The following is a 12,740-nucleotide window of genomic DNA, read 5'->3' on the forward strand; positions in this document are numbered from 1 at the left end:
GAAGAAAAAGTATATTATTGGCCCACGAGCTCGAACAGTTAGACTCATTTAGAAAAACGTTAATTACTCAAAAATTAATTAAGATATCGAAGTGCGCTTTGTGCCATTCGATAGGGAATTCAACCTATCGAATTATTCTATCTGTACACAAAGTTTCATCCCCCTAGGACAAACTTTTACTTTTTGGAGAAAAAATTAGAAAGTTTTTGGCTATCGATTTGCACTAAGCGCGTCCCGATATCTCTTTTAATTAAAAAGTTATTAGCGTTTTAACTTCGAAAACGAGGTCAAAGTCTTACGGCCGTATTCATAGTCGAGCGCCAGCCGCCCGCCGAAAAGAAGCGCTCGCCGAAGATTTCTCCGGCGAGCGCTTCGATATCGGGAGAGAAAAAAGCTCTTTCATAGTCGGCCGCCAGCGCACAGCTGGCTGGCGAAAATGACGGCGCTTCCCCGACAAAATTTCACTTCGGGTGGAGGGTTTTAACAACAGGGAACATGTTTTCTTCCTTTTTCTACACAAAATCGGTTATACGAACTTTAACATTCTCAAAATATTTAAATATTTTATTGATATTGGGTAATTTAAATATTTTATTGATGTGTCCATTATTTTGTTATAATTCGTTTTAAAGTAATGAATAATATCTTCGTAATCCTTCACTTATAGTAAAAAGATTTACAATTTTTTATATACATATTTTTTTGGCTAGGTATATTTTTGGGTCATAATAAAAAGGATATTAAGTTAATAATTTAGATAATAGGGAATTCCATAGGTCTGTTCGGTTATTTGAAAGTTTTATGGATTCGTTTTTATTACGTTTATAAATTTTTATAGATAGATATAGACCTTAACCTATTGGTGCTGTGTTAAGGATTTTAAAATTATTTTAAGGGAAAATACGACCAGAGTAGAAGTAATTTATATTTTTAAATTGACTCTATTTTTGTTTTGTGTAGATGACTGATGTTTTGTGAATTTGGTATATTTTTTCCATCAGTTTGTGTAAATTACAAAGAGAATTAATGTAATACACGAAAAAACAATAGGAAAAATAAAAAATTATAAACATAGCAAAAACAAAACGATAAAACATTTAAATGGTCAAATAGACGGACGGAATTCATATGCCTCAAATGTAATGAATAATGGCCTCAAAAATACGTATGTCATCGTTCTCTTCGATTTCTGCATTTAATTGTATATTTAATCGTCACAATATTATAAATATCCATAATTAATTCAGTTTGTTTGGTGCTTCTTTCAACTAGAAAAATAAACCAGACTAAACTGGCGGGCCGCCCGGTGATGGTAAGGACATGCTCCAGTCGCCGGCCGAAAATCACCGGATGGGGTTTAAACTGCGCAAGTGTTCTTCGCCTGGAGATCGACTATGAAACGGAAAAAAAATGCTTATCCAACCGCCCGCCGGCGAGAGAGCGGTTACTCTATATGACGGATGTGCGCACGCGTTACTCGGAGAGCGCTCGACTCTGAAATAAGAACGAAGAATTTCGGGAAAGCTTTCGCCAGCGGGCGGCTGGCGATCGACTATGAATACGGCCGTTAGAGTCAACAAAATTCAGCATTTCTCTGTAGTGTTAAAAATTTGTTCGAGGTGTTGAAAATTTTCGCACGGGGCAACCAAATCTTGTGCATTTTTATCATGAAAAATTGAATTTTGAACAGAAATGAGATACATATTTTTCAGAATCATATATATTAAAGTATAGATATATTGCAATTATATTTTTAGTTTGCCCATTATATATTTTAGGTCGCTATTTTATTTTTTCTTCTTATAGTTAATATAGTAGCTCTAATAAGAATATATTTTTCTCTATTAATTGTTATAGTAAGTTTGCCATAAATAAAACACATGTTTAATATATTAAAATATTTATTAAAATATATTGTATTAAAAATGTTACCATCAAGTGGCAGGGTAAAAAATTATTGCTATACAGGGTGATTCCTGTAAGTCGGTCATGCTTTAGGGGAATGATGGGGGACGTCGAAATATTAATTTTGATATAGCACAGTATGGGTCGGAAATGCCTCTTACGCAAGATACAGAGTGTTAAAGTTTTTGAAAGATTAAAGATATTCTTTAATAGTTTTTTAACAATTGGAGGTATCGTTATAAAGTGTTATTATAGGAGTCTACCTAACAGAGACACTTTAAATGTAAAAAGAAGAGGTTCTAGTTTCAACCAGTGGCGTAGCTGTGCTACGCATCAGGTAATATTTTCAAAAAAAAAATAGTATGCCACTGATAAAAATAAAAATTGCGGAGTTTCTTTATTTACTCGGTTTATTTCCAAGAAAAAATGTTTCTTGCAACTTTCTTCTAACCAACACCAATTTGTCACAATTTAAAAATAAATATTTTTTTTTTAATGAGAACCTTAAATATGCGAAACTAAATAACTACCTTAAAACTAAGAATTTTATTATTAACAATAAAAAAATTCTAGTTTAAATTTATAATTTTTTAAAAATTTATTTAGAGCTAACAGTAAAAAGTACCAAAGTTACCCAAGATGAAGGGAGCTAACGATGCACATGTGTTTCTGCCCTCTAGTTATAATAATTCGCTGTATTTAAGATTCTCATTAAAAAACTTATTTATTTTTAAATTGTGACAAAATGGTGTTAGATAGGAGAAAGTTGCAAGAGACAATTTTTCTTGAAAATAAACCGAGTAAATAAAAAAACTCACATCTACGCCACTGGTTGAAACTAAAACCTCTTCTCTGTTAGGTAGACTCCTATAATGAAATTTTATAACGATACCTTCAACTGTTAAAAAACTATTAAAGAATATCTTTAAATTTTCTAAAACTTAACACCCTGTATCTTGCGTAAGAGGCATTTCCGACCCATAGTGTGCTATATGAAAATTAATATTTCGACGTCCCCTATAATTCCCCGAAAGCATGACCGACTTACAGGAATCGCCCTGTATATTGGGTCTAATAATAAACTCTAATGCTAATATTTATTTATATTCGATTCTAATTATACAAAATAAAGGTGATGGCAGACATATCACTGCGATGTTCTATATGAAAGTCAATAAATCTTCAAGCTACCCTGCTGGAAAGGCTTGATTCTGTAATAAAAGTATAAAGAAATAATTAAAAATTTGTTCACTATTAAGTTGATTAAATACTAATAAAAACTATTCTATAACTACAACTTACTGCATATTTCCTGTGATACCAGACTTTACAATAGTCTGCTACTTTTGTGTCGTCCATTATCAACTCTATATCTTTGATTTTTCCCCCATTTTAATGTACATTTCCAAAAAAAAATGATCTAAAATAAAAAGAAAAATATCAGTAAATAATATATTAGAGAAACCAGAGAGTTTAGGAGATACAAGATAAGTTAACGAAATGTTTACCTATTTTTTGCAAGTCCATCGCTTCACAACTGCCTCCCATCATCAAATTCTTGCAAGAAGGAACATCCAACATAGTTTTAACCTGAAATATTAAAAAAACATTAGTTTTTTGAAGAGGTCATATAAAATCTTAAGAAAAGGTAACAATATAAGAGGTTAAAAAATAATATAAAGTAATAATTGTTGTACTCACCGTAGCGAGTAGCTATTTCAAAAACCACAACAATTTGGCAGCTGCTACTAATATCTTAAAATGTTATCTTCTACTCCTATCTCCTATCCATACCCATATATTTATTTCGTTTTTCCATTTCCAAGATTTTCTTGACTTTATGGTGAAGGAGAATATAATTTGATTCAGATTTCCGATAAATATTCCCTATAGAAGTTTGATACAAAAAAGAAAAAAGTATTAGTACTGATATAATGACTATAAAAATACAAATATAATTATAAACTAGAATTTTGTTTTATAATAATAAATATTATAGTTTACCAAAATAACTCACAAATTTGCCACATATTTATACGTTTTTTTTTTCATAAAATTTCTTACTGAGACATCCAATATATTTTATTTGTACACTTCAGATTCGATGCAGATGATTTTATCTAAAAAATAAAAAAAAACATATTTAAAAATCTAGAAAATTATGAAGCTGTAAGAAGATACTTTCTTACCTGTAATCATCATCAACAGATTGTTCAACAAACACCAAGGTGTAGCCTCTTTCACATATTTAGAAAATCTCTATGTAGTTGGGCCCATTGTTGTCTATTGTTGGCTATGCGAGCTCAAGTTATCCCTGCTAATTTCCTAATATCATGGTCTTCTAGGTCTCTTAATTTCTTGTGCGTACCATGCTGTAATTTTTCTGGCCCATCTGTTGTCCGTCCTTCTTGCCAGGTATCCTGCCTATTGCCACTTGAGGGATTTGACTTTTGAGGATTTTTTGTCTTATCCACTCTGTTCTTTTATGGTCCCTCTTGGTTATTCCCAGCATATTTCGTTCCATTGACCGTTACACGACCTGCAGTTTCCTCTTAATGTCCGTTTTAATTGTCCAGGTTTCGCTTGCCTAGGTCATAACTGGTAGTACACATTGGTCGAATTCTTCTTTAGATAAAGTGGCATTCTGGATTTGAATATGATTGAGTTTCTTCCATAAGTACTCCATGCTAACTTAATTCTTCCGTTGATTTCTGGTGGTAGAGATCCCGAGCTCTGTATTAGTTTTGTCCCAAATATATTTAATTTTCAACTATTTCTAGTGTTGTGCTATTTATTAGAATGTCCTTTCTGTCTACTAGTTCGTTGTATATTACTTTAGTTTTAGCTTGTAGAAGATACATTAATTTTCAGACTTACTTTACTGCTGGCTGTATTTAGTTCGTTAATTTAGGCTTGTAGTTCTTCAGGACTACTGGCAATTAGGACTATGTCATCAACGAATCTTAGATTGTTAAGACATTCCCCATCTATTTTTAATCCTTTATCCAGTCCAGTTGAGTTTGGTCCAGTCCAGTTGACGGAAGATTTCTTCTAGTGTTGCTGTAAACAGCTTACACTCAAATTTTTTTTTCACACTTAAAATCTGTCTGATATCTTCCCAGCACTCAACACTACCCTCCCAAAAATTCCACATACTTATAGCGCCCTGAAAAAAAGGATATGCAACAACCAATCCACAATACCTACAGTGCAGCTCATACAGAGAACGTTAGTCCTTGAAGAGCTTGGAGCTGAAAATATTGAAACACCGAACATGAGCTAATGTGAACCTGTAAGACATTCAGATAACCTTAAAGATATCTACTCAAAATTACCCTGCTGTGGTTCCTTGGAGACTCATACAAAGACTGATAGTTCTAGAGCATCATGAACTACTGCTGGAAAAAAGGAGAATCATATACATAGAAATTGTGTAGACTTCAATTTGGCTTCGACGTGACTCTCTAACGCGTAGCATACAGCTTCAAACAAAGTATATGTTCAATCAACGTAAATCTATAAGATACAAGAAGATCAATTCAATAATCTTCTAAAAGCGTTGAATCAAGTAGGCTGCAGTAGTTCCTGAGAAGCCTCGTACTTATGGATCATTATATTCCCATTCTTTTGCTTCAAATGTAGTAGAACTTCAACCCATGTGAACCTATGAAATACAAGAACCCCACACAAATATTCTGCAGGCATCGACTCAAACTGCCTGCTGTGCTTCCAACTAAGGCTCATACCAATACCTGTAAAAAATAGTAACAAAAAAAGACTACCATATACATAGATATTGTGTAGACCTAAATTTGTCTCCGACATGACTCTGACCTGTTGTATAAAGCTTCAAACAAAGTATATCTTCAACCAGCGCGAACCTATAAGACACAAGAATCCTACAAAAATCATCTGAAGATGTCGACTCAAACTGGACGCTCATAGAGGCTCTATCAGTCTTTGTAGAGCGCCAAGACCTACTCTTCTAAGAAAATAAACCAGACTTAGATATGACCCTGTTACGTTTTGGACCTCAAAAATTTAAACTTGAACTAATGATGACCTCAAAAAATCCTAAAAATTTCTACTGCGCTACTAAAACACTCGATTCCTTTTTTCTAGGCCCTAGAATCATATCTGAACTTAAATTGAAAATACAAAAATAAGTTTAAAACATTTAGACTATTTCTATTGAAAAAATAGTTAGTTATTGAAATAAAAAATTAAATGCTTAGATATTGGCATGCGTTTACTCTAAAGTACTAATAAGTAAAAGAAAGTGAGTTAAAAAATTAGAAAGTTATAGAGAGTTACCTACACCTATACACGTTTAATTTAAGAAAATAAAAATATTTGTTAAACATTCTCTAGATTTCAATTTGACTAAGATAATATGAAGAATGATATAATTTTTTTTTTGAAATAGTGTAAATCAGAGAGAATCTAATCCCAAATAACGTTAAAAAGAAAACACTAAAACAATAAAAGACTTGGAATCCTCATTATCCTAGCGCCCTCGATTCAACATTACAGAGACTAGAGGCTATAGGCTGATTATTCTATTAAATTTAGTTTAAAATATCAGAAAATACTAATACTAATAGTGACTTAGAAAGTCATATAAATCTACTAAACAACTTAAAAAACTTGATTCCTCTTTTCTGGGGCCTAGAATTATATCTGAACTTGAATTGAAAATATAAAAATAAATTTAGAAAATTTAGACTATTTGTATTAAACATTTAGATATCGAAATCCGAGTTAAAAAAATTAAGAAGTTAAAGAAAATTACCTACACCTACATGTTTAATTTAAGAAAATAAAAATAACTGTTAGAGATTTTCTAGATTTTAATTTGACTTAGATAATATGAATAGAGCTATAAGAACATCAAATATATTCTTAAGAAAAACCGATAGACATAACAACCCAATAAAAAGACCGATAGACATAACAACCCAATGGACCTCTGCTGCTTTCGAGAGGAAAGCATCTTCTTTGCTTCTGTGAGGAGCCTCCACAGAGGACGTTAGCCCCTGCGGATCTCAACCCAACGTGCTTCTGTGAGGACGCTCATACAGGGGACTTTAGCCCCGATAGAGGTCGACTCGACACTCTGCTTCGCTTCTGTGAGGGGGGTCCCACAGGTGACTTTAGCTCCTGCAGGACCGCGCTCACGCCATCTCCGGGAAAACAAACGAACAACCAAATAAACCAGGAAAAATAACCAGGAATTTAAAAAAAAAACTTACGTTTGGTGCAAACTCCCCACGATGTGCATCACTTGTGTAAAAATATACGCTCACTAACCTGAAACAACAGAAAAAAATACGTTAGTTGAAAATAATAAAAAAGAAATAAATCTTATAACATACCTGATTTTATCTCGTTCCATGCTCTCCATCCTACTGTCCTTTTCCAGAAAATCTTCGTTCCAGACCTGCACCAATCGTCGTGCCTCCTCAGAAACAGCCTTAAGGACAAGAGTACCTTAAGGCAACAGTTAGTAAAGAAGGTACTACGACTGAGACCTTGCACATCGAACATCTCAAGACCACAAAAATTATAGATTTACTACTATAGGTAACAAGAAAGATTTAAGGTGTCTTTAACGAGATAAATCTGTATAGAGAACTCAAGAGATTAAATAATAATAAATGAGAAAAATATGTTTGTACAATTTTATTAAGGATCGTGATACCTCACGATCATGATACCTCACCTTTTTAGTTTAAAATTACAGAAAATAAAAATTATGTCCTCCAGATTTTTTTGAAAAGAACCTAATCCCAAATAACGCTAAGAAGAGACCACTAAAACAATGAAAGACTTGGAATCTCCATTGCCTTAGCACTCTCGATTCAACATTACAGAGACTAGAATAGAGTGATTACATTTAATTTAAAATTACAGAAAATAAAAATGATATCCTTTAGGATTTTTAGAAAGAATCTAATCCCAAATAACACTGAACAGAAAACACCAAAATAAGAAAGGCTGTGAACCTCAATTACGTTAGCACCCCCATTCAACACTACCGAGACTAGATAAAAATATAAAAAATAATCATTTATGTTATAAAAATACTTGAAAAAAAAGAAAATGGTTAATTGAAGATCTGATTTCCTGGCACACATTTCATTAAACTTGTAAAAATATTTTTTGATAATAAATTAAACATAACAGAGCAAAAGTCAAATTGGGTTTAAATTATTTTGAGAAATAGACACCTCGAAAAAAATTAAAGATATTATTTCTTGTGATTTTTACAAACGACAAGAAACATACAAAGGATTATATATGATTCGAATCAAAGAAAGTATGAACGCAAATAAAAAGTGTGACCTTAAAATGCTGTGAAAAGCCTTAGAACAGCCCCAGAACCACGAACCGACGCGACCGTTATAATTATGCTTTAGAAATGGTTCTTCTACATTTCCTCTTCATCTGCATACTGAAACAACGATAAAAAGAAGATCAGTAAAGATACCCAAGTCCAGAAAGTCCAAATAAATTCAACACACCTCCATTCCATGTTCTTTTACTGGCGATTCCTGCTACACGGCGTAAAAAGCAGTGTCGTCACACCGCGGGAGCAGAAGGACGCCCCTGGTCCCCCAGGGACTACGGACGGTCCCTGGAGAATCCCATTTAATGCGCCATCAGGATCGACACAGAACCTGGAAATACTCTTTAGTAGCAGGACATCTAACACAGACCGACTAAATTCACAAATAACACGCGCTGCGTACACGATCATAGTTCTGGAAGGATAGAAATATTTCTGAATTAGATTTATGGAAAAGAACTGGACAGGTGTGTGTTCAGACTTACCTCACTATCACTGACACTAGGCTGAATATGCTGGACTACGGCCCATCCCACCATTCCGATTAGACGTCAAGAAGTATGTCCCTCCCCCTCAGTGCTGGCTGTCCATCGCAGGGTAAATTTTATATTTTGAAATGAGCTCTATCGTTTTGAGATGAGATTATTAGGAAAATTAGTTTAGATAAGATAGAGAGTTATGCAAAATAGTTAGATACAGCGATAGAGCAGAGAAAATTTGATGGGGCAGAGCAAAATTTAAAAAGAGACATGGTCCCTTATTCCAATCTCTTACAACAGTGAAAAGAAAACCCTAAAATAACGCTAGACTGGAACCGGCACTATTTTAGCATTATCAATTCATTCATCTCAAAGACCAGTAAATTTAATAAAATTTATTATAAGTTTGATTTGAAATTATATAAAAATGTAGATAATAAAACAGTTTAAATCAGAGTGAATTTACTTAATTTATACGTGAATGGGAATACTAAAACAAGAAGGCTGTTACTCTTCGATCGTAATTGTATCATCCATTCACAAGAGACCATGTAAAAAAGATTATTTTAAACAAAAATTATGTTTTTTAGTTTTTTAGAATAGGGTGATATTTTTAGTTTTTTAGAATAGGTGTTTTAAATTATATTAGAATTTTTAGAAATATACTAACCCCAAATAATGCTAAAAAGAAGACCTAAAACAAGAAAGGCTGTGAACCTCTATTGTCGTAGCACCCTCGATCCAACATTATAGAGATTAGGATAGCATATTTTAAATTTTTAGAAAGAATATTGTCTCAAATAACACTAAACAGGAAACGCTAAAATAAGAAAGGCTGTGAATCTAATCCCAAATAACGCTAAAAAGAAAACACTAGAACAGTGAAAGACTTGGAATCTCCACTGCCTTAGCACTCTCGATTCAACATTACAGAGACTGGAATAGGGTGATTAAATTTAGTTTAATATTACAGAAAGTAAAAATGATATTCTTCAGAATTTTTAATGCGAATCTAATCCCAAACAACGCTAAAAAGAAAACACTAGAACAATGAGAGACTTGGAATCTCCATTGCCTTAACACTCTCGATTCAACGTTAGAGACCAGACTAGCACTAAACAGTAAAATAAAAAAAGGTGTGTACCTCCATTACCTTAGCACTCCCCATTCAGCACTACCGAGACTTGATAAAAATAAAAAACACGAATTTTTGTTACAATAATACTTGCAAAATGAGTGGTTTATTGAAGATCCGATTTCCTGGCACATATACCGTTAAAGTGTTAGAAAAAATAGGTTTTAATCGGTCATAACTCCAAGAAATAGAACCTTCTTAAACCGTTGAAATGGACAGACCAAAACACCGGAGAGACCCAAAGGCACGGCGGGTGTTGTTCCAGTCAATTCGAACCTTTACGGAATCTTGGCCAAGCCTCGACCCTCCGATACCAGCTTGGTCCTCCACTCCTGAGGACATTTGTTCCTTGGAACCCTGGCCAGACCAAAAATCACCGGGCTACAGGGCGACCCAGCTCAAAAAGAATCAGATTAAGAATTTGACGGTGTCGTCGAGAAAAACCATTCGACAACGGTTTGATATTTTTCGAGTAACGAGGCAACCCGGAAAACAAGTTTATATGCCTGCGTTTTTCAGTTTCGAGAGGAGAAGTAAAAATATAAAGACTTTTACTAGTAAAAAGCTTTATATTATGGTGGTTAACTAGCAAGGCGCTAGTACGACATCGGAGGCTGAGAATAACCACATAGCTTTATGACGTTCCGATCGGACAATTTAACGTAACGTCTTCTGCCACATTCCCCACACTCAAGGACCAGCGTTTACCTGCCCTTTCCGGTCCAAGAGTGCCAGATGATCCCAACCCACTGCACCCCTTTACAAGCCTCCTAGTCCTCTAATTGAGCTGAGCCCCACTCCCCAAACACCCTTTACGTTTAGGACAACAACCCGGCCCCATGGGATAGCCTGCATAGCATGATATAAGCTTACGCCCGGTAATGGAGCGGTCGAATAACATACCCACTGGCAAACTACAACGCAACGAGCACCTGGGAACCCCGGCCTGCTACCGGGGCTGTAATAATATGAGAACGAATCCAGGGCGAAACAGTCCCAGGCCTCCGAGACTGGCCCCTCGCGACAGTCCCCACAGCCTACAGATTGCATCGCAACCACCCCGCAACGCTGCTTTTTTGTGTCTGTCGATTTTAGAAAAATACGTGCACTAAAAAGTACTCGTGTTTATTATATTAAAATACTAGCACTAAAAAGTACTGGCATTTATTACATACTTCATTCTGTTAAAGTGACATTTATTTAATTTAATAATTATACTTTCAGATATAGAGATGAAAATCTCTGTTTTCATGGATAAAAGTCCATAAACATTTCTTATAGAGTTTTATTTGCGTTGAAAAGAGTGACACTTGATATTGAACCCAGACTAAGTAAAACGACGGATTAATCTAACACGAACTCAGCGGTCATGTCTTTAGAGCCTGATAGTAGAGACATTAAACCGCACGCTTACTAGCTGGGAGCGTTGATGGATTTTCACGTGATAGCATTCTATGAGCCGTCTGCATGGGTAAAGTAGGTGTAGTTTGGTAATTACAATTGTGTGTCCCCATTCGATTGCGATCTGAAAAAAGAAAAACGAAAAAAACTTACAAAAAGACCCCAAACAACCCTCTGGCTTTTAATAATATATAATCTTGAATAATAATCAACGACTGGAGTTATTGAAAGTTAAAATAAAAAATATATGTAAAACTAAAAATGTTATCAGTATCCCCGAATTCGCTTCAATAAAACACCTCAGTTATATATACAAGGCGGTAAAGAGTGTAGGTCTTATTAACTTTTAACTACTCTATGTGACAGAGAAAAAATGTTTATAGAGGAAAAAGTTTCCGAATTGACTATACATTACAAAAATATTTATTTACAAATTGGTCGTAGAAAAAAAATAATAAAATATTATAAATTAAGTACCTAGCTGCGTTAACCCCCTGTATACTGTATACACACAACCAAATAATTATTCTCAATTTAGAAAAATGTGATTTAACTATAAAAATTATATCATTGAAATCAGCTAATATTTCTTCTTAAAAATGTATATACAAATAATATCATAAAAAAACAATAAATATACACATATTTCTGTAGAGATTAGTAGTGAATACGAAAAATTAATAAAACACCACTAAAATATTTCAAAATCTTCGTGTGATCTGTTTGTGAAATACGGAGCGAATAATATCTATTGTGATTTTGGTTCACCCTATATACCTATGATCCTATGAATGCTAGTAAAAATTGTTACCATGAAATTTAAATAACTATTTAATAAAAAATTATTTAAAAAACATATTATGTACAGGGTGGGTCAAATTCGACGCTTTTAAATGGAAACACCCTTTTCTATAGGAGATAGACGAAAACTAATATCGGTGTCTGGAGCTCAATTTTCATCAAAAACATGATGGTGAAATCCGCACATCAATATCTGTTACCGTTTCGGAGTTACGGGGTGTTTTTCAAAAATGTGCATTTTTAACAAATCGCTGTAACTTTTTGCTATGGAAAATTTTGTATTTCTATGAAAACGTTTCCAAAGCATCTTTTTACGTAGAATTTAATTGTTGAAGTATATTTTTTTAAAATTAATAATTTAAGAGTTATCAACAGAAAAATTGATTTTTTATATGGGACACCCTGTATATTTTTAATTTATTGAAAAGAATTTAAAATTACCTTTCCAAAAATATAACACACTTGATATTTTGCTCGATTCCTCTTCGAGATATAGAGTATATAAAAATTCGCCCGCTTTAAATAAGTAGGCTTTGAACGGCACCGGCTGCAATGCAAAAAAAATTTTAGCTGTGAGCATCAATTAAAACGAAAATAATATTTGCTATGAGAGATGCAGAATTTTATAACAATTTAAAATATATTTAACCAACATCAACACATTTAAACT

General features: G+C 33.6%; 1 long non-coding RNA gene across 1 annotated transcript; it reads right to left on the reverse strand.

The window, feature by feature from the left end:
• Window positions 1-3,010: 3,010 nt before the first annotated feature.
• LOC115875508 lies at window positions 3,011-3,781 on the reverse strand. Its single transcript, XR_004049016.1, has 4 exons — window positions 3,607-3,781; window positions 3,414-3,495; window positions 3,208-3,325; window positions 3,011-3,116 (listed from the first exon to the last, which is right to left on the reverse strand). It is a non-coding gene; the product is annotated as an uncharacterized LOC115875508 (long non-coding RNA).
• Between the last annotated feature and the right edge of the window lie 8,959 nt (window positions 3,782-12,740).

Source organism: Sitophilus oryzae, unplaced genomic scaffold (genome assembly GCF_002938485.1).
Source record: "Sitophilus oryzae breed Bouriz unplaced genomic scaffold, Soryzae_2.0 scaffold_1389_pilon_pilon, whole genome shotgun sequence".
In the NCBI taxonomy this organism is placed as follows: Eukaryota; Metazoa; Arthropoda; class Insecta; order Coleoptera; family Curculionidae; genus Sitophilus; species Sitophilus oryzae.